Source organism: Schistocerca piceifrons, chromosome 3 (genome assembly GCF_021461385.2).
Source record: "Schistocerca piceifrons isolate TAMUIC-IGC-003096 chromosome 3, iqSchPice1.1, whole genome shotgun sequence".
Classification (NCBI taxonomy): Eukaryota; Metazoa; Arthropoda; class Insecta; order Orthoptera; family Acrididae; genus Schistocerca; species Schistocerca piceifrons.
The window spans coordinates 30,069,558-30,089,821 of NC_060140.1; positions in this window are offsets into that span (position 1 = coordinate 30,069,558).

Genomic DNA, 20,264 nt, shown 5'->3' on the forward strand with positions numbered 1-20,264 from the left:
TGGCACAACGGGTCAGTGGTCCATTCATTGGCGAGGCGTATGGCGTGCGGCCTTCCGGCGGTTCTGTTCTTGCGGTGAGTGCCTGCCTACGCAGCACTGCTATGCCTACGGCAACAGAGTCTGCTGATTACGTATTTGAGACAAGTTTTTGCTCGTTTGGTTTCTCTTCATTGTCTATTTTGATACTGTTTTATCCACTTAAACTCTATGCATGGTTATACACCGAAACGCTGAAGAAACTGGTGTAGTCATGCGTATTCAAATACACTTACACGTAAGCATGCAGAATATGGCGCTGCGGTCGGCAACACCTATATAAGACAACAAGTGTGTGGCGCAGTTGTTAGTTCGGTTACTGCTGCTACAGTGGCAGGTTATCAAGATTTAAGTGAGTTTGAACGCGGTGTTACAGTTGGCGCACGAGCGATGTGATACAGCATCTTCGAGGTACCGATGAAGTGGGATTTTCCCGTACGACCATTTCACGGGTGTACCGTCAAATCAGGAATCCGGTAAAACATCAAATTTCCAAAATCACTGCGGCTGGAAGGAGATCGCAGGATTAGACGAGTGGTCTAGGGCGCTGCAGTCATGGACTGTGCGGCTGGTCCCGGCGGAGGTTCGAGTCCTCCCTCGGGAATGGGTGTGTGTGTTTGTCCTTAGGATAATTTAGGTTAAGTAGTGTGTAAGATTAGGGACTGATCACCTTAGCAATTAAGTCCCATAAGATTTCACACACATTTGAACATTTTTTTGGAAGAAGATCCTGCAAGAACGGGACCAAGGACGACTGAAGAGAATCGTTAACGTGAAAGAAGTGCAAACCCTCCACAACTTGCTGCAGATTTCAATGCTGGGACACCAACAAGCGTCAGCATGTGAACCATTCAACGAAACATCGTCGATATGGGCTTTCGGAGCCGAAGGCCAACTCGCATACTCCTATACCCCTGATGATTACACGACTCAAAGCGTTTCTCCTCGATTGGGCCCGTCAACATTGATATTCGACTGTCGATGACAGGAAACATGTTGCATGGTTGGATGAGTCTGATTTCAAATTGTATCGAGCGGATGGATGCCTACAGGTATCGACACCACCTAATGAATCCATGGAGCCTGAATGACGGCAGGGGACCGTTCAAGCTTGTGGAGGCTCTGTAATGGTGTGGGGCGTGAGCAGTCGGAGTGATATGGGACCCTTGATACGTCTAGATACGACAAGTGACAAGTACGTAAGCATACTGTCTGATCACCTGCATCCATTCATGTCCGTTGTGCATTCCGACGGACTTAGGTAATTCTAGCAGGACAATGCGACATCCCACGTGTCCAGAATTGCTACAGAGTATCTCCAGCAACACTCCTCTGAGTTTAAACACTTACGCTGGCCGCCAGACTCTCCATACATGAACGTTACTGAGCATATCTGAGATGCTTTACAACATGGTGTTCAGAAGAGATCTTCAGCCCCTCGTGCTCTTACTGATTCGTGAACAGCCTTACTGGATTCATGGTGTCAGTTGCCCCCGGCACTACTTCCGACAACAGCCGAGTCCATGCCACGTCGTGTTGCGGCGTTTCTGGGTGCTCGCGGGGACCGAACACCATATTAGGCAGGTATACCAGTTTCTTTGGCTCTTCAGTATATTTCTGTTACCACCACATTCCTCGACATCATATTTCACTACTCACCTATTTTATTTTTAATGATTTTGAAAATTTGTAATTCCATTTTCCCATTTTTATGTATTTCATTTTATTATCGTAACAACTTGTAACACATTTGTGGTCTAGAATAGCTTTTAACCTATTTGTACGTTTTCTACTTAAACGTAGATTCATATTTGTCGAATATGTGTGAAGAAGTGACACTGACGAGTGTACGTCACAAGCATCTTGTTTGTGTCGTAAATGCAGCCTATTTGCTGGGAGCATCAACGCCGTTCGCAGTGTGATTCTCCCAGCGCCCTGGCCTGGTTGGCACTGTGCTAGGCTTTAACTGTCTCGAAGCTAAGCTAATATGTCTTATGACGATGCCACTTCGACAAGCAGGTGTGGAAACTGAGAAGAGGGAAAAGACGTCAGACGAAAGCTCGCAGTATGTCGATGAGAGTTATGATCGTGTCGCTATTCTTCATTTTACTAATTTGCTAATGTCGTCCAGTTACTTACCTTTACTTCAGTGACAAAATTGCATTCAATTTAAATTTTACACGGAACACCTGTAACCTTTTCACTGTATGAAACCTCCTGCTAAATAAAATTGTAATATTTCCTGACGTTAATTACTATTTTCCTGCTTCATTCTCCTAACTATCGTTGTTCGGTTTTAAATTCTTGGGCTCCATCACAACCAAAAATATCAACTTTCCAATTATTATGCCTCTGAATTTCGCTTGTGACAAATAATATTTTTTACTAGAAATAAAAAATTTCTAAAACAGTATCTTGGTTCTTGCTATGTAGACGTGATACTTTTTCTTGACTTTTGGTGTCAATGTTTTTCGATGCACAAAGATACACTCCTGGAAATGGAAAAAAGAACACATTGACACCGGTGTGTCAGACCCACCATACTTGCTCCGGACACTGCGAGAGGGCTGTACAAGCAATGATCACACGCACGGCACAGCGGACACACCAGGAACCGCGGTGTTGGCCGTCGAATGGCGCTAGCTGCGCAGCATTTGTGCACCGCCGCCGTCAGTGTCAGCCAGTTTGCCGTGGCATACGGAGCTCCATCGCAGTCTTTAACACTGGTAACGTGCCGCGACAGCGTGGACGTGAACCGTATGTGCAGTTGACGGACTTTGAGCGAGGGCGTATAGTGGGCATGCGGGAGGCCGGGTGGACGTACCGCCGAATTGCTCAACACGTGGGGCGTGAGGTCTCCACAGTACATCGATGTTGTCGCCAGTGGTCGGCGGAAGGTGCACATGCCCGTCGACCTGGGACCGGACCGCACCGACGCATGGATGCACGCCAAGACCGTAGGATCCTACGCAGTGCCGTAGGGGACCGCACCGCCACTTCCCAGCAAATTAGGGACACTGTTGCTCCTGGGGTATCGGCGAGGACCATTCGCAACCGTCTCCATGAAGCTGGGCTACGGTCCCGCACACCGTTAGGCCGTCTTCCGCTCACGCCCCAACATCGTGCAGCCCGCCTCCAGTGGTGTCGCGACAGGCGTGAATGGAGGGACGAATGGAGACGTGTCGTCTTCAGCGATGAGAGTCGCTTCTGCCTTGGTGCCAATCATGGTCGTATGCGTGTTTGGCGCCGTGCAGGTGAGCGCCACAATCAGGACTGCATACGACCGAGGCACACAGGGCCAGCACCCGGCATCATGGTGTGGGGAGCGATCTCCTACACTGGCCATACACCACTGGTGATCGTCGAGGGGACACTGAATAGTGCACGGTACATCCAAACCGTCATCGAACCCATCGTTCTACCATTCCTAGACCGGCAAGGGAACTTACTGTTCCAACAGGACAATGCACGTCCGCATGTATCCCGTGCCACCCAACGTGCTCTAGAAGGTGTAAGTCAACTACCCTGGCCAGCAAGATCTCCGGATCTGTCCCCCATTGAGCATGTTTGGGACTGGATGAAGCGTCGTCTCACGCGGTCTGCACGTCCAGCACGAACCCTGGTCCAACTGAGGCGCCAGGTGGAAATGGCATGGCAAGCCGTTCCACAGGACTACATCCAGCATCTCTACGATCGTCTCGATGGGAGAATAGCAGCTTGCATTGCTGCGAAAGGTGGATATACACTGTACTAGTGCCGACATTGTGCATGCTCTGTTACCTGTGTCTATGTGCCTGTGGTTCTGTCAGTGTGATCATGTGATGTATCTGACCCCAGGAATGTGTCAATAAAGTTTCCCCTTCCTGGGACAATGACTTCACGGTGTTCTTATTTCAATTTCCAGGAGTGTATATACAGAGATGTACTAAGACGACTAAAGACACTGCATCTCTGCGTTTGCTGATTTTCCGAGGATGGCTTGTCGCCTTACTCAATTTTATGTGAATATACACTAAAAGGGTTATTGACGCTCTCGGGCAACAACGTGGCTTGACTCAAACAGATTCTCGCAATTCAGTGGGAAGCCATATTCCTCTGTCTTTTATAGCCAACACTTCAGTTCCTTTACGTTTATTAATCGTTTGCATAATTTCAATTTCAGTCACTTGGAATCACAGGATAGTTACTCCACGTTTCCACACGTTTTTCACTAAATGATCTTGACTCATTATAAAAAAAATGGGTGAAATCTTACGGGACTTAACTGCTAAGGTCATCAGTCCCTATGCTTACACACTACTTAGGATAATTTAGGTCCTAAGGACAAACATTCACAGACCCATGTCCGAGGGAGGACTCGAAACTCCGCCGCGACCAGCCGTACAGTCTATGACTGCAGCGCCCTAGACCGCTCGGCTAATACCGCGAGGCTTCAAATTATAATTTTCATTCGATTTCCAGAACAAGTCACGTTATTACTGTGTTTCGTTCTTTTCCCACTTTCCTTCAACAGCGAGTTCCTCTGATTTTACACAGACATCAATCTGTCTGGCCGTATCACAAACTATACACATACAGCAATAGTGGCAGAATGCTGTTTTTCCTTTTTATATCTATTTTCGATATTTTACATATCTATGTATATAATTACGGCGAAGACGACCAATGATCCTTTCAGTGCAGATGCACACCAAGCACGTAATCTTACGGAAACCGGTGATATGCTGCGACTAATGAGACCAATGGGCAGGGACATTACATCAGTAGTGTGTGGTATAAGTTCAGAATTTGAGTCTGACAGCAGGCGTGCTTGCGTAGTCCGTACGGTTGTGGTCAGCGCGTCTGTAAAGTGAGCACAAATTTTCAACTTGCCCCACTCATACAAATCTGTGCATACTGGCACCTAACGACTTAAATTCCTTTGTGTCTTGAATACTGTTGTAGACAACCCCTTTTCTGTAATATCAGTGCCCTTTATTGGTGATGCATTCATACCACCCTCTGGCGTGTATCTTTATACATCGTTAAGAGAGTGGCTCTCTAACACACTTATAGAAAATAGTTACGGAATTTCTACTTCACTCGTTTCGTACATGCACCTCACGATTTAGTAGGTTACCAAACAGGGTTGGTGGAATTTGTTGGAAATTTGTGGTAACGTCTTAAAGGACCAAACTATTGAGGTCATCGGCCTTTAAGCTTACACACTACTTAATCCAACTTAAGCTAACTAACACACATACCCATGCCCGAGGGGGGAGCCGCACGGACCGTGACAAGACCCCTTAGACCAGGCGGTAGGATTGGTGGAAGTGAGGTACAACTAAACGGATATTTGTGTAAAATGGGTACCAAATTGTAGTCTCTCTATTTTGACACGACAGTATTGTTTTCACGGTACCCGGAAAACCACCATGACGACGCCTCAGCGATGTCATGTTAAAGTACCTTTCTCACTCGTCATTTCCTGTGTGCAGAGCCATCTAAGATTCTGCCGTGTGTTAAACAATGGTTCCTTGGGTTTATAGTGCCTATTGCCCTACCTTGCCGTTCTCACAATTACGTGTTTCCTACTATCTGATTACGTGGACGAGGCTAAAAGGATTTTAATATTCGATCAGTTTTATAGTAATGAATATTTATGTTCATAGAGATGTGTTTTAACTTTAAACTAAAAGGAGTTTAGTGTTTAACGTCCCGTCGACAACGAGGGCATTAGAGACGGAGCGCAAGCTCGGGTTAGGGAAGGTTTGGGAAGGAAATCGGCCGTGCCCTTTCAAAGGAGCCATCCCGGCATTTGCCTGAAACGATTTAGGGAAATCACGGAAAACCTAAATCAGGATGGCTGGAGGCGGGATTGAACCGTCGTCCTCCCGAATGCGAGTCCAGTGTGCTAACCACTGCGCCACCTCGCTCGGTTTAAACTAATAGCTTGGAGCCAATATTACAGGATGATGTTTAACACGCAGGGTAGAAAAACATATTAATATTTTCACGTGATTTTAGCAACTTCTGTTTTATCATATGACGTTTTACTGGCGAGTGGTCACGTAATTTCACGCTTTAAGTATTCTATTATATTTCAGTGTCCTTTCATATTAATGTTCACTTGTGCTTAGTATGGAGGTTTGTCGTAGATGCCTTTAACACACACATCAAAAAAAAGTTTTGCATCACCCCGGTTCCCAGAACTCCTGAAGACAGACGTTGACTGTGGATATTATATCACAGACACATTCCCTTTGACTGTTCAGAGATGCCACTAAACCCGCCCAAAGACATAAACAATCATGCATGAGCAGCGCCTATTAGACGGAAGGAGTCCGACAGCCGATCAATTCCAGTCATTCCACCAGGAAGGAGGTACACGGCTCGTGTTGCCTGTAGTTCAACCACGCCTAGACAGTCAGTACCGCAGTTCGATCGCGTCCGCATTGTTACTTTCTGCCAGGAAGGGCTCTCAACACGGAAAGTGTCCAGGCATCTCAGAGTGATGATGTTCGGAAATGGAGGAGATATACATGGTGTTACAAAAGGTACGGCCAAACTTTCAGGAAACACCCCTCACACACAAACAAAGAAAAGATGTTATGTGGACAAGTGTCCGGAAACGCTTACTTTCAATGTTAGAGCTCATTTTATTACTTCTATTCAAATCACATTAATCATGGAATGGAAACACACAGCAACAGAACGTACCAGCGTGACTTCAAACACTTTGTAACAGAAAGTATTCAAAATGTCCTCCGTTAGCGAGGATACATGCATCAACCCTCCGTCGCATGGAATCCCTGATGCGCTGATGCAGCCCTGGAGAATGGCGTATTGTATCACAGCCGTCCACAATACGAGCACGAAGAGTCTCTACATTTGGTACCGGGGTTGCGTAGACAAGAGCTTTCAAATGCCCCCATAAATGAAAGTCAAGACGGTAGAGTATCCCGTATGAAATCATGGTGGTGAATCGAGGAAGAACAGTAGATACTGAGGAAACTAAAATGAGCTCTAACATGGAAATTAAGCGTTTCCGGACACATGTCCACATAATATCTTTTCTTTATTTGTGTGTGAGGAATGTTTCCTGAAAGTTTGGCCGTACATTTTTGTAACACCCTGTAGAGAGACAGGACCTGTCGATGACATGCCTTACTCGGGCCGCCCAAGGGTACTACTGCAGTAGACGATATCCACCTACGGAACCCTGACAGCAACGCCACCATGTTGAACAGTGATTTTCGTGCAGCCACAGGACGTCGTATTACGAGTCAGACTATGCGCAATAGGCTGCATGATGTGCAACTTCACTCCCGGCATTCATAACGAGGTCCATCTTTGCAACCACGACGCCATGCAGCACAGTACAGATGGGCGCAACAACATGCTGAATGGACCCCTCTGGATTGGCATCATGTTCTCTTCACCGATGAGTGTCACATATTCCTCCAACCAGCCAATCGTCGGAGACGTGTTTGGAGGCACCCCGGTCAGACTGAATGCCTTAGACACACTGTCCAGCGAGTGCAGCAAGGTGGAGGTTCCGTGTTGTTTTGGGGTGGCATTATGTGTGGCCAACGTACGGCGCTGGTGGTCATGGAAGGCGCCGTAACGGTTGTACGATACGTGAATGCCATCCTCCGACCGATAGTGCAACCATATCAGCCGCATATTGACGAGGTATACGTCTTCATGGAGGACAATTCACGCCCCCCATCGTGCATCTCTTGTGTATGACTTTCTTCAGGATAACGACATCGGTCGACTGGAGTGGCCAGCATGTTCTCCAGACATGAACCCTATCGAACATGCAGTGGATAGATTGAAAAGGGCTGTTCATGGACGACGTGATCCACCAACCACTCTGAGGGATCTACTCCGAATCGCCGTTGAGGAGTGGGACAATCTGGACCACCAGTTCGTTGATGAACTTGTGGATAGTATGCCACGACGAACATAGTCATGATAGTGGGTATTAGAGGTACTGGTGTGTACAGCAATCAGGACCACCACATCTGAAGGTCTCGCTGTATCGTGGTAGAACATGCGATGTGTGGCTTTCATGAGCAATAGAAAGGGCGGAAATGATGTTTATGTTGATCTCTATTCCAGTTTTCTGTACAGGTTCTGGAACTCTTGGAACTGAAGTGATACAAAACTTTTTTGGTGTGTGTATTTATTGCTTGCAGGGAGCGGTTACTCCCAACATAACTAGCCTTAATTCAACTGTAAACAACAATATGCAATGTTGTTAACATGAGAGATTGCAGGGCACTTCGGATTCGGTGTAGGGAATACAATCTACTGCGATTTGACTTCATGCATTGTGATGAAATGGTGGGCAGCATTTCATGGTCTTGTTTGCGTGCTTTAGGAAAAGAAATACGGTACGCTTTACCTGCGTTCAAAGGAACCGGGTGCCTACTAAAACGACTGCAGTAAATGCAGGGCGTTGGGGGGCCGACAAAGCGCGTTTTTTCTGGGGAACGGTGAGGAGACATTTCCAGACGGCCTCGTGCAGCGGTCACATTGTGCAAAACACATTAGCTTGGAGTCAGACTAGGGGCACACGTCCAGGTATGCGGCCTAGTAACGAAAAGTCGCCGACAGCGCATTGTACGCCGGGAATAAAGCAGAGGATGGACGCTTGATAGAGAGTAAGCCGCCAAAATAAATGTAAACGTAAGGCAAACGTCTGTGGTAAAGGGAAACTGGCGCCCAGACGTCCAGTCTCTGTTTCAAAACATGTTTTGTCAATACGCGTAGCTGTTTGCGTGTTTATGGCAATTCTTTGCAAGCTTTGAAATAGACGCAACAGGGGAGATTGTTGATGTTGTTGTTGTGGTCTTCAGTCCAGAGACAGGTTTGATGCAGCTCTCCATGCTACCCTATCCTGTGCAAGCTTCTACTGCAACCTACGTCCTTCTGAATCTGCTTAGTGTATTCATCTGATGGTCTCCCTCTACGATTATTACCCTCCACGCTGCCCTCCAGTACCAAATTGGTGATCCCTTGATGCCTCAAAACATGTCCTACCAACTGGTCCCTTCTTCTAGTCAAGTTGTGCCACAAACTTCTCTTCTCCACAATCCTATTCAATACCTCCTCATTAGTTATGTGATCTACCCATCTAATCTTCAGCATTCTTCTGTAGCACCACATTTCGAAAGCTTCTATTCTCTTCTTGTCCAAACTATTTATCATCCATGTTTCACTTCCATACATGGCTACACTCCACACAAATACTCTCAGAAAAGACTTCCTGACACTAAAGTCTATACTCGATGTTAACAAATTTCTCTTCTTCAGAAACGCTTTCCTTGCCATTGCCAGTCTACATTTTATATCCTCTCTACTTCGACCATCATCAGTTATTTTGCTCCCCAAAAAGCAAATCTCCTTTACTACTTTAAGTGTCTCATTTGCTAATCTAATACCCTCAGCATTACCCGATTTAATTCGACTACATTCCATTATCCTCGTTTTGCTTTTGTTGATGTTCATCTTATACCCTCCTTTCAAAACTCTGTCCATTCCGTTCAACTGCTCTTCCAAGTCCTTTGCTGTCTCTGACAGAATTACAATGTCATCGGCAAACCTCAAAGTTTTAATTTCTTCTCCATGTATTCTAATACCTACCCCGAATTTTTCTTTTGTTTCCTTTACTGCTTGCTCAATATACAGACTGAATAACATCAGGGATAGGCTACAACCCTGTCTCACTCCTATAATTACCATCTGGTTTCTGTACAAATTGTAAATAGCCTTTCGCTGCCTGCATTTTACCCCTGCCACCTTCAGAATGTGAAAGAGAGTATTCCAGTCAACATTGTAAAAAGCTTTCTCTGAGTCTACAAATGCTGGAAACGTAGGTTTGCCTTTCCTTAATCTATTTTCTAAAATAAGTTGTAGGGTCCGTATTGCCTCACGTGTTCCAACATTTCTACGGAATCCGAACTGATCTTCCCCGAGGTCGGCTTCTACCAGTTTTCCCATTCGTCTGTAAAAAATTCGTGTTAGTAATTTGCAGCCGTGGCTTATTAAACTGATAGTTCGGTAATTTTCACATCTGTCAACACCTGCTTTCTTTGGGATTGGAATTATTATATTCTTCTTGAAGTCTGAGGGTATTTCGCATGTCTCATACATTTTGCTCACTAGATGGTAGAGTTTTGTCAGGACTGACTCTCCCAAGGCTGTCAGTAGTTCTAATGGAATGTTGTCTACTCCCGGGGCCTTGTTTTGACTTCGGTCTTTCAGTGCTATGTCAAACTCTTCACGCAGTATCATATCTCCCATTTCATCTTCATCTACATCCTCTTCCATTTCCATAATATTGTCCTCAAGTACATCGCCCTTGTATAGACCCTCTACATACTCTTTCCACCTTTCTGCTTTGTTTAGAACTGGGTTTCAATCTGAGCTCTCGATATTCATGCAAGTGGTTCTCTTTTCTCCAAAGGTCTCTTTAATTTTCCTGTAGACAGTATCTATCTTACCCCTAGTGAGATAAGCCTCTGCATCCTTACATTTGCCCTCTAGCTATGCCTGCTTAGCCATTTTGCACTTCCTGTCGATCTCATTTTTGAGACCTTTGTATTCCTTTTTGCCTGCTTCATTCATTGCATTTCTATATCAATTAAATTCAGTATTTCTTCTGTCACCCAAGGATTTCTACTAGCACTCGTCTTTTTACCTACTTGACCCTCTGCTGCCTTCACTACTTCATCCCTCAAAGCTACACATTCTTCTTTTACTGTATTTCTTTCCCCCATTCCTGTCAATTGTTCCCTTCTGCTCTCCCTGAAACTCTGTACAACCTCTGGTTCTTTCAGTTTATCCAGGTCCCATCTCCTTAAATTCCCGTTTTTTTGCAGTTTCTTCAATTTAACCTACAGTTCATAACCAACAGATTGTGGTCAGAGTTCACATCTGCCCCTGGAAATGTTTTTCAATATATAACCTGGTTCCTAAATCTCTGTCTTACCATTACATAATCCATCTGAAACCTGTCAGTATCTCCAGGCTTCTTCCATGTACACAATCTTCTTTTATGATTCTTGAACCAAGTGTTAGCTATGATTAAGTAATGCTCTGTGCAAAATTTTAGCAGGCGGCTTCCTCTTTCATTTCTTCCCCCCAATCCATATTCACCTACTACGTTTTCTTCTCTTCCTTTTCCTACTCTCGAATTCCAGTCACCCATGACTATTAAATTTTCATCTCCCTTCACTATCTGAATAATTTCTTTTATCTCATCATACTTTTCTTCAATTTATTCGTCATCTGCAGAGCTAGTTGGCATATAAACTTGTACTACTGTAGTAGGCGTGGGCTTCGTGTATATCTTGGCCACAATAATGCGTTCACTATGCTGTTTGTGGTAGCTTACCCGCACTCCTATTTTTTTATTCATTATTAAACCTACTCCTGCATTACCCTATTTGATTTTGTATTTATAACCCTGTATTCACCTGACCAAAAGTTTTTTTCCTCTTGCCACCGAACTTCGCTAATTCCCACTATATCTATCTTTAACCTATCCATTTCCCTTTTTAAATTTTCGGACCTACCTGCTCGATTAATTGATCTGACATTCCACGCTCCGATCCGTAGAACGCCAGTTTTCTTTCTCCTGATAACGACGTCCTCTTGAGTAGTCCCCGCCCGGATATCCGGAATATTTTACCCAAAAGGACATCATCATTTAACCATACAGTAAAGCTGCATGCCCTCGGGAAAAATTACGGCTGTAGTTTCCCCTTGCTTTCAGACGTTCGCAGTACCAGCACAACAAGGTCGTTTTGGTTTGTGTTACAAAGCCAGATCAGTAAATCATCTAAACTGTTACCCTACAACCACTGAAACGGCTGCTGTCCCTCTTCTGGAACAACAAGCTGTTTATGGAGATCTGTGCTTCCACTCTGTATGGTGTTAGCAAAAGACACGGCAAACGTGTGGGAAAGAGGCCGCGAAGCTGAAATTTTTCCGTTTTCTGCCAATTAACTTTAAAGTCTCTGATTGGTCTAATCGGTCTGCAGTGCAAAGACCATTCTCCGAGTTTAGAATGCCGGCCTCCAGCTGGTGATTGGCTTGTGTGAAAGTGGGGGAAGTCAAAAAAGAGAGATGTGCTTTTGGAACCTAGCTGAGGAGGAAACGGGGAGAAAGGAAGAAAGATCATTCTAGTACAAGTCTTTTGTACTGGTGCTTCACTAGTAAAGAACTGCAGGTCTCTACCTAAACGGTGAGACTTGTGTCCTTTGCTAGGGTGTGACTTAGAGCCTATGCCAGTCACCTTCTGAACCGTCAAAGGTACTGCTTATATCATCACGGTCACAATGAGTGATGCGGGGGTGTACTTATTTGTCTTGAGTCGGCCGTCTAAACATTTGATGTAATCCAACACGCACAGTCGTGGCACGGAGCCAAATTGGTTTGGCAGACCAGCAAACGGGTCCACCTCCACACTGGAATCCACCGGGGTTTCAGAGGCTAACCGAACGTGAGGCCGCATCCTTTCATTTTTTAGGAATGCGCAGTTAATAATAGACTGCCGCCGTCCATGACTTCAGTCGCTGAACGCATCGAGGTGTGACGCCTTGACCAGTAGGATGGTAAAGTATTCGCTGCTGCGACATAGGGCTATAATATCTAGTTCTCAGCACCCTGTACTTTTGAACCATATTTTTCCTTTTTTTTGTATGGTAGAATATATATGCTTGGTGGTGGCATAGTTTGATGCCATAACCTGGATTCACGTATATGAAGGGTGATAGTGCGAGTAGTGTTCTGGTTAGTGTCGTGTGTCGATCCCCAGCAGATCACTTTGTCCACCTCAGATCCCATTTTAGTAAGGCTTTTGTTAAATAAATATTTTTTGTATGATGTTTCTTTAATAATTTTGTTGTCTTGTCATGTTTAAGATCAATAAATCGATTGTGAATTAGACTACAACTTCTCCCTGATTTCTGATTAACAGTTCCTTCACATTTTTATGGCAGTCTAGATCAGAAACATAAGGAGTAGCTTTTTCACTTGGTGTCCACTGCGTAGATATTTTACTTCATTTACAATAATCATCTTTCAAACATTCCAAGGATAGGAAATATAATTGGCATAACATTTGGCCTTGGCTACGCCTAATCGTAATTTCACGTATTTCCTGACTTAAGCTCAAGAACTTTGACCTGACTTTATGATCGATAAGTTTGGAAAAGTATAATGTATAATTTACGAGAAATGCTGTTATGTTGACGTATTGCAATTTTCGAAAAAAATTGTTATGCATACAGGTGTATCCGGAGATGGGACTGGCGGTAATGAAATCGAACATGTAATTAAAAGAGTTATGAAACATCCTTGCAGGCATAAGATATTTTAGTTATAATTGCTGATCATGTACCTGTGCTTTCCCACTGTCCTCTACGACGGTTAGGTAAGATACAAATTTTCATACGACGAGTAACATAGATAATATTAATTAAAGAAAAGGAAGAAAAGAAATGTAAATTAACACGCCAGAGAATTTCCGTCACCAAGAAATGGAAGGCTGCTTTGTGTGGCAGGACAGGAAGACTTGGAACCTACGTGGGTCTGCGGCGGATTAGTCACAAGCCGTGGTCGGTGGCCAGCAGTGTCGTGGTAACGGTTACTGGCGCCTGTCACGTTTGCAGTTGCCTTCCATTTCGTACGAACCGCACAGAACTGCACGCTTAGCACTCGCTCACGTTTACCAGAGCGATAATGGTATTCATGTTTAATTCAGCGGCCGCGCCGCGCCAGCTTCGGAATGCGGCCGCGGAAATTCATTGGAAAACTACCCGCGGCGGGGCGGGCCAACAGCTGTTTGCATTTATTTGCGGTATCAACTCAATTCGATTTTTCATTATCTTGACTGCAACTAACTGGATAGTACCTCTCTTGCTATGCCACTGCACGAAGTGCGTCCCTTATTTATTGTCACAGTGAACCTCACATTGGTCGTCCAAGTCGGTACGTCCTGTACGTCAGTAGGAGTCTCTCCTCCCCCTAACCTCACTCTTCTTGGCACCTCAGCTGGACTGTCCGGGGATCTGTGTGCTATTGTGGGTCAATACGTTCTCAGAATGGCGAAAGCGACTTTTACAAAGGGCAGATTCTTACGGCCTGCCGCCTGGGGCGACGAAGCTGTCACCTGTTGGCGAGCTGCTGTTGTGAGCCTCTCTGGGAACGGCGATGGACGTCTGGAAGTGGACGTCGCAGGCTCGCCGTCTCTGCGGAGTAGAGTAGGCGGCAGTTTGTCGCAAATCTGACGAAAGCGTGAAAGTGTTTCGGAGCACACGAGGGGCACCGTAGCAGAGACGTCGTAGATAACTTTGAACTGCGTCCAGAGAAAACTTGAACCGCTCTCCCCTTTCCCTTCACCCTCCCCATATCTACAGCCAATGATAGCACAGCACTGCAAGCACAGAATGATAGAAACAGACTAACTGTGTGCTTTATCCGAACCCCACTCCTCTTTACAACCAATCAGAGCATAATGTGTAAATGATGTCAATTTATGTTGGTTACGTACGGACCACTTCTGTGTATGTAATAGCCCTCCTCTGTTTTCCAGCCAGTGATACAGCACAGTATTAAAAGTCCTACATGTCTGAAAGAGATCAATTGTGTGCTTAATACCTTCTCCTCCCTCTCCTCTCCTTTACAACCAATCAAAGTGCAATATCAGAAAATGGCACCTGACATGCTGCAAAAATTACATAACCTCAGCTTCAAATTCTCATTATTTCCTTGAAAGCCAAAGATATACATTATTTTCCGCATAATGTAGCGTCAAGCTACAGTACTTACTAATCATCCGTACCTGTCGTGCAATACTAAATTGATGTCAGTGTCAAAGTTATGCATTGTTTATGTGCACATACATAGCTCTGGCTTAGTACTGATATGACTTCAGTTTCGAAGATACACATAATGACAAATTATTCGTGAAGACTGGCAAGCTAAAGTTGAACATGTGGCAAAAAAGTTGCAGTAAGTATAGAGACAATTGATGACGTTATCAGTAAGATGCTCAAGCACAGCGGAAGAAGTGCAGTGTCATGTCTCCCTATTACTTACATTGAGTGACATTGTCACAGGAATCTCTTCTTGCATCAGAATCATCTTACCTCCCTACTAGTTTCTACTAGTTTTACGAATACGTTCTATTGCAAATTGCTTTTACGAATACGTTCTATTGCAAATTGCAATACGCGCGCGCGCGCGCGCACGCACGCACGCACGCACGCACACACGCACACACACACACACACACACACACACACACACACATATGGAACTACTTTCTATTTCATATGTCAAACAGTGCAGTCTCTAGTAATCGTTCGTCCCTCCGCCCCCCCTCCCCCCCCACTCTCTCTCTCTCTCTCTCTCTCTCTCTCTCTCTCTCTCTCTCTCTCTCTGTGTGTGTGTGTGTGTGTGTGTGTGTGTGTGTGTGTGTGTGTGTGTGTGTGTGTGTGTGTGTGTGTGTGTGTCTTCGCGGTTCCACTTCTCACAACATTTTAAAAAACGCTCACCTTTTTCGTGTCATGTTCAGAAAAAGTATAAATATTCCCGTCTCTGAAGCCTTTCGCTCGTCACTAACAGACACATGTAGGATACACATGTCAGCGCACCGTATTCTTGCTCCTGCGTGGCTGATAAAACTCAGTGCAGTGAGAGAAACCTACACACGTCTCAGCTAGCCTGATAAGGTGCAACAGTCGCTAACGTTTTGTGGAAACAGATTATAGAGGGGTAGGAACGAAAACTCGAACAGAAAGAATATGCGTCTTATAAAATTTATTATCAAACCAGTTGTTTTTTCGTAAAATGGTATTACACACGACGTTTCTCCATATATTTACATTTTCATAGTATTTACATTACATGTTTACATTAAAAGAAGATTACGCTGCATCACTAAATTTGCAGGAGGAAACCTCAAGTTATTACCTACAATTTATTTATTTGCAATAAATTCAAGTTACGATGTATCACTAAATCTTTCCTTCATGAAAAGGTCTTTTTCACCTAACGTAGTAAATTTTGATTCAAATAATGCTTATTATTGATTCAGATTGTTAATTATACTTGGTTTATACTCAGAAAATAACAATGTGGACTGTGTGTCCAATTATCATCAATATTCAAATGTATTAAACTTTGCGAATATTTAATTTCCAACTGAATTGAATCGTGTGGGAATGTTCGAGGAAAGCAATGTAAAATCTGTTTATGTGTACAGCTTTCAGTCCTCTGAACAAGAGTGGATGGTTGTAGGAGAAGCAGAAGAGGAATCTGAAACAAAAAAGTTTCAAGTAGTTCCATTACACTTGCCGAAACGTTGCAAGCGCTGGAAGCATATGAATCTCTTAACGCTGCTTGTCGCAAACACAGAAACTTACCATTTCTGCTAGATTAAGAACGTTGCGAGTCCATCACACGTTACTGTCACTGCCCACAATCGCTGTGTGGTCTGAGCAGCGCTTAACCCCTTCACCGCTGCGGATGTGCTCCCCAAAGGCCGTGCCTGCTGCGACTGCCTATGCCTGTACCGTTCCTGCCTGCTATCCAACCTGCGCCGCCGTCCTGGCCCTTTGCTCAGTATTTCCGACGCAGCTTGTCGGCTAAACGCACCTGTTGTCTCCAGTTCGACTGTTCCCTTGCTGCATGTTAGCACAGTAAGTCATCCACGAGTTGTTCACAAGAAAAATGAAGTACTTACTGGAACGCACGTTTCGTGCATCCAAATACGAGTATATGAATAAAATTATTTGTTCTGAGACAAACTTCAAAGCCAAAAATCAATATTTTCGAGTACAAAATCTTTCCTTTCTATGCGAGTAATTTGATCACAAAGAGAAGAGACGAAACATTGTCTTTTTATTCGTTGATGCTATTTACACTGTGTATTTACTTCATTCACGGAACAGATACTGCTCTATATAAAGATTCCGGCCCGTCTGTTGCCGGCTCACTACATCATCTAGTGGCACGCCTCAGACTCGGAGTCTTTCAGTGTCTGAATATTTTTTACAAAGTGCAGAATGTATTGTCAGTCCTTTTCACGTCCGTAGACAACATTCATGACCAGAAACCACGATACACTAGTATAATTCTTTACGTCATATGGGAGTAATTTTGCCGTGTCATAAGAATGTGGATATCTGCAAGTTTTTTTCACCTACGCAATGTAAACTACAGGCCATTAAAATTGCTACACCAAGAACAAATGCAGATGATAAATTAGTATTCATTGGACAAATGTATTATACTATAACTGACATGTGATTACGTTTTCACGCAGTTTGGGTGCATAGATTCTAAGAAATCAGTACCCAGAACAACCCCCTCTGGCCGTAATAACGGCCTTGATACGCCTGGGCATTGAGTCAAACAGAGCTTGGATGGCGTGTACAGATACAGCTGCCCACGCAGCTTCAACACGATACCACAGTTCATCAAGAGTAGTGACTGGCGTATTGTGACGAGCCAGTTGATCGGCCACCATTGACCAGACGCTTTCAATTGGTGAGAGATCTGGAGAATGTGCTGGCCAGGGCAGCAGTCGAACATTTTCTGTATCCGGAAAGGCCCGTACAGGACCTGCAACATTCGGTCGTGCATTATCCTGTTGAAATTTAGGGTTTCGCAGGGATTGAATGAAGGGTAGTGTCACGGGTCGTAACGCATCTGAAATGTAACGTCCACTGTTGAAAGTGCCGTCAATGCCAACAAGAGGTGACCGAGACGTGCAGCCAATGGCACCCCGTACCATCACGCCGGGCGATATGCCAGTATGACGATGACGAATACACGCTTCCAATGTGCGTTCACCGCGATGTCGCCAAACACGGATGCGACCATCATGATGCTGTAAACAGAACCTGGATTCATTCGAAAAATGACGTTTTGCTATTCGTGCACCCAGGTTCGTCGTCGAGTACACCATCGCAGGCGCTCCTGTCTGTCATGCAACGTCAAGGGTAACCGCAGCTATGGTCTCCGAGCTGATAGTCTATGCAGCTGCAAACGTCGTCGAACTGTTCGTGCAGATGGTTGTTGTCTTGGAAACGTCCCCATCTGTTGACTCAGGGATCGAGACGTGGCTGCACGATCCGTTACAGCCATGCGGATAAGATGCCTGTCATCTCGACTGCTAGTGATACGAGGCCGTTGGGATGTAGCACGGTGTTCTGTATTACCCTCTTGCACCCACCGATTTCATATTCTGCTAACAGTCATCGGATCTCGACCAAAGCGAGCAGCAATGTCGCGATACGATAAACCGCAATTGCGATGGGCTACAGTCCGACCTTTATCAAAGTCGGAAACGTGTTGGTACGCATTTCTCCTCCTTACACGAGGCATCACAACAACGTTTCACCAGGCAACGCCGGTCAACTGCTGTTTGTGTATGAAAAATCGGTTGGAAACTTTCCTCATGTCAACACGTTGTAGGTGTCGTCACCGGCGCCAACTTGTGTGAATGAATGCTTTGAAAAGGTAATCATTTGAATATCACAGCAACTTCATCCTGTCGGTTAAATTGCGCGTCTGTAGCACGTCATCTTCGTGGTGTAGCAATTTTAATGGCCAGTAGTGTATGTTGTGTAATTACATCGTGTACAAAATATATGTAGTACCATCTCAAGTAGCTATAGTTTTTCTTGCCAGTATACTTCTCCATTTGGCGAGTGAAGAAATTTAATTGTTTTACTTCTTTTTACAACAGTCACTCTGCATTTCCAATCCTTGTTTACGTCCTTGATTAATTCTCACGTCTCGAAAATCAGGCTACCCGCACATGATCGCGTCCGACACGTTGCAATAATTTCATCACAGCGAAAAGTGACGAATATTTACCGTTTTTATTCAACTAGCGAAATGAGTCGTGAGAATTTACACCACGTACAGTATTGATGTAGTAAAAAAAGCCAGTTTTTTTCCAGTGCACTTGCTCTCGTGGAAAGACGCTCTGAAATCAAGAGCTGTAGATTCTGATAACTGTTTCAACATGTAGTACCGGATGTTTATAATGAAACTGCCCGCACTCTCGGAGGTGCGGTATGGGCTGTATCTGTCGTAGGCAGTGAAATGTGGTAGATACTCTAATGCGTTAACGCGGAACCAATTTGTCCTGGAAAAAAATCAATCAACTCCAGTTTTGGCCACCAGGTTAAATCTGTATTACATTTTTCAGTTTATTTTGATTCATTTTTTGTACAATTTATTGAGAAGTCTGAGTTATTTTTGGCCATCAGTTTTAATTCCTGAAGATTAGTAATGTCTCTGTGTGCGATAAGTAGTTGTACAACACATACCAGTGCACTGGAAGTAGTACACTGGTATCTGTTTTCTTGACACACTGTCTGTTTCGTGGAAACCACACACCTGCGTATTAGAGTACATATCTTTGAATGTTGACTCAGTCACATTCGTAAAATGTCTTCCTGTAAATCGTAGAGGATTTGCGTCGTCGGAGCGCTTTCCTCTGCAAGCTTTTCACCGATTTGTTGCATATTTATGTTCAACTAGTTGAGTACCTGACTAGTTGAGTACCCGACCTTTAAACAACAAGAGACTTCGTTTAGTGCAGTGCTTCTGATGTGCGCTAAATGCACTGCGAAACGTCGTACGAACTTTATTGACAATACCCCCAATTTTGAACAATTTGTCGCCTCCAATATTCGTCTACTTGACACTAAAGCGTTGCACTCGTAGAATAAAAGGGTAGCAGGATTAATTTCCTTAAAAACTAAGGTATTTAGAAATATATTTCTCCATCAATAATCACTTATTTTCAAATTTTAACTTGAACCATTAGGAGATAAAAAGCAAACAACCTGAAGTTCCTATAATTCAGAACCTTTCCACGTTGACAGTGAGGATGCACAGATTCTGGAGTATTTACCTTGGTCTGCATATAAAGTCTATTCACTTCGGTCTGCTATATACTGCCAAAGGTATTGTGACAGAAATATCATAAAAATGGCAGAACGCTTGAGTCAGTAACCAATTGACATTTCTGTCCTTAAGCCAAGTCATGTAACGCATGCTATCGGTTTGTTTCCAATCGAAAGTGTCCCTAAGGCGCTCTGGTTTCAGAAGCATTTCACTATGACTGACTGATTCTCACAGGCTACCGACTGGTTTCAAACTATTTTTCTTGATGGTTTCATTTAAATGCACCGTCTGAAGAATACAAG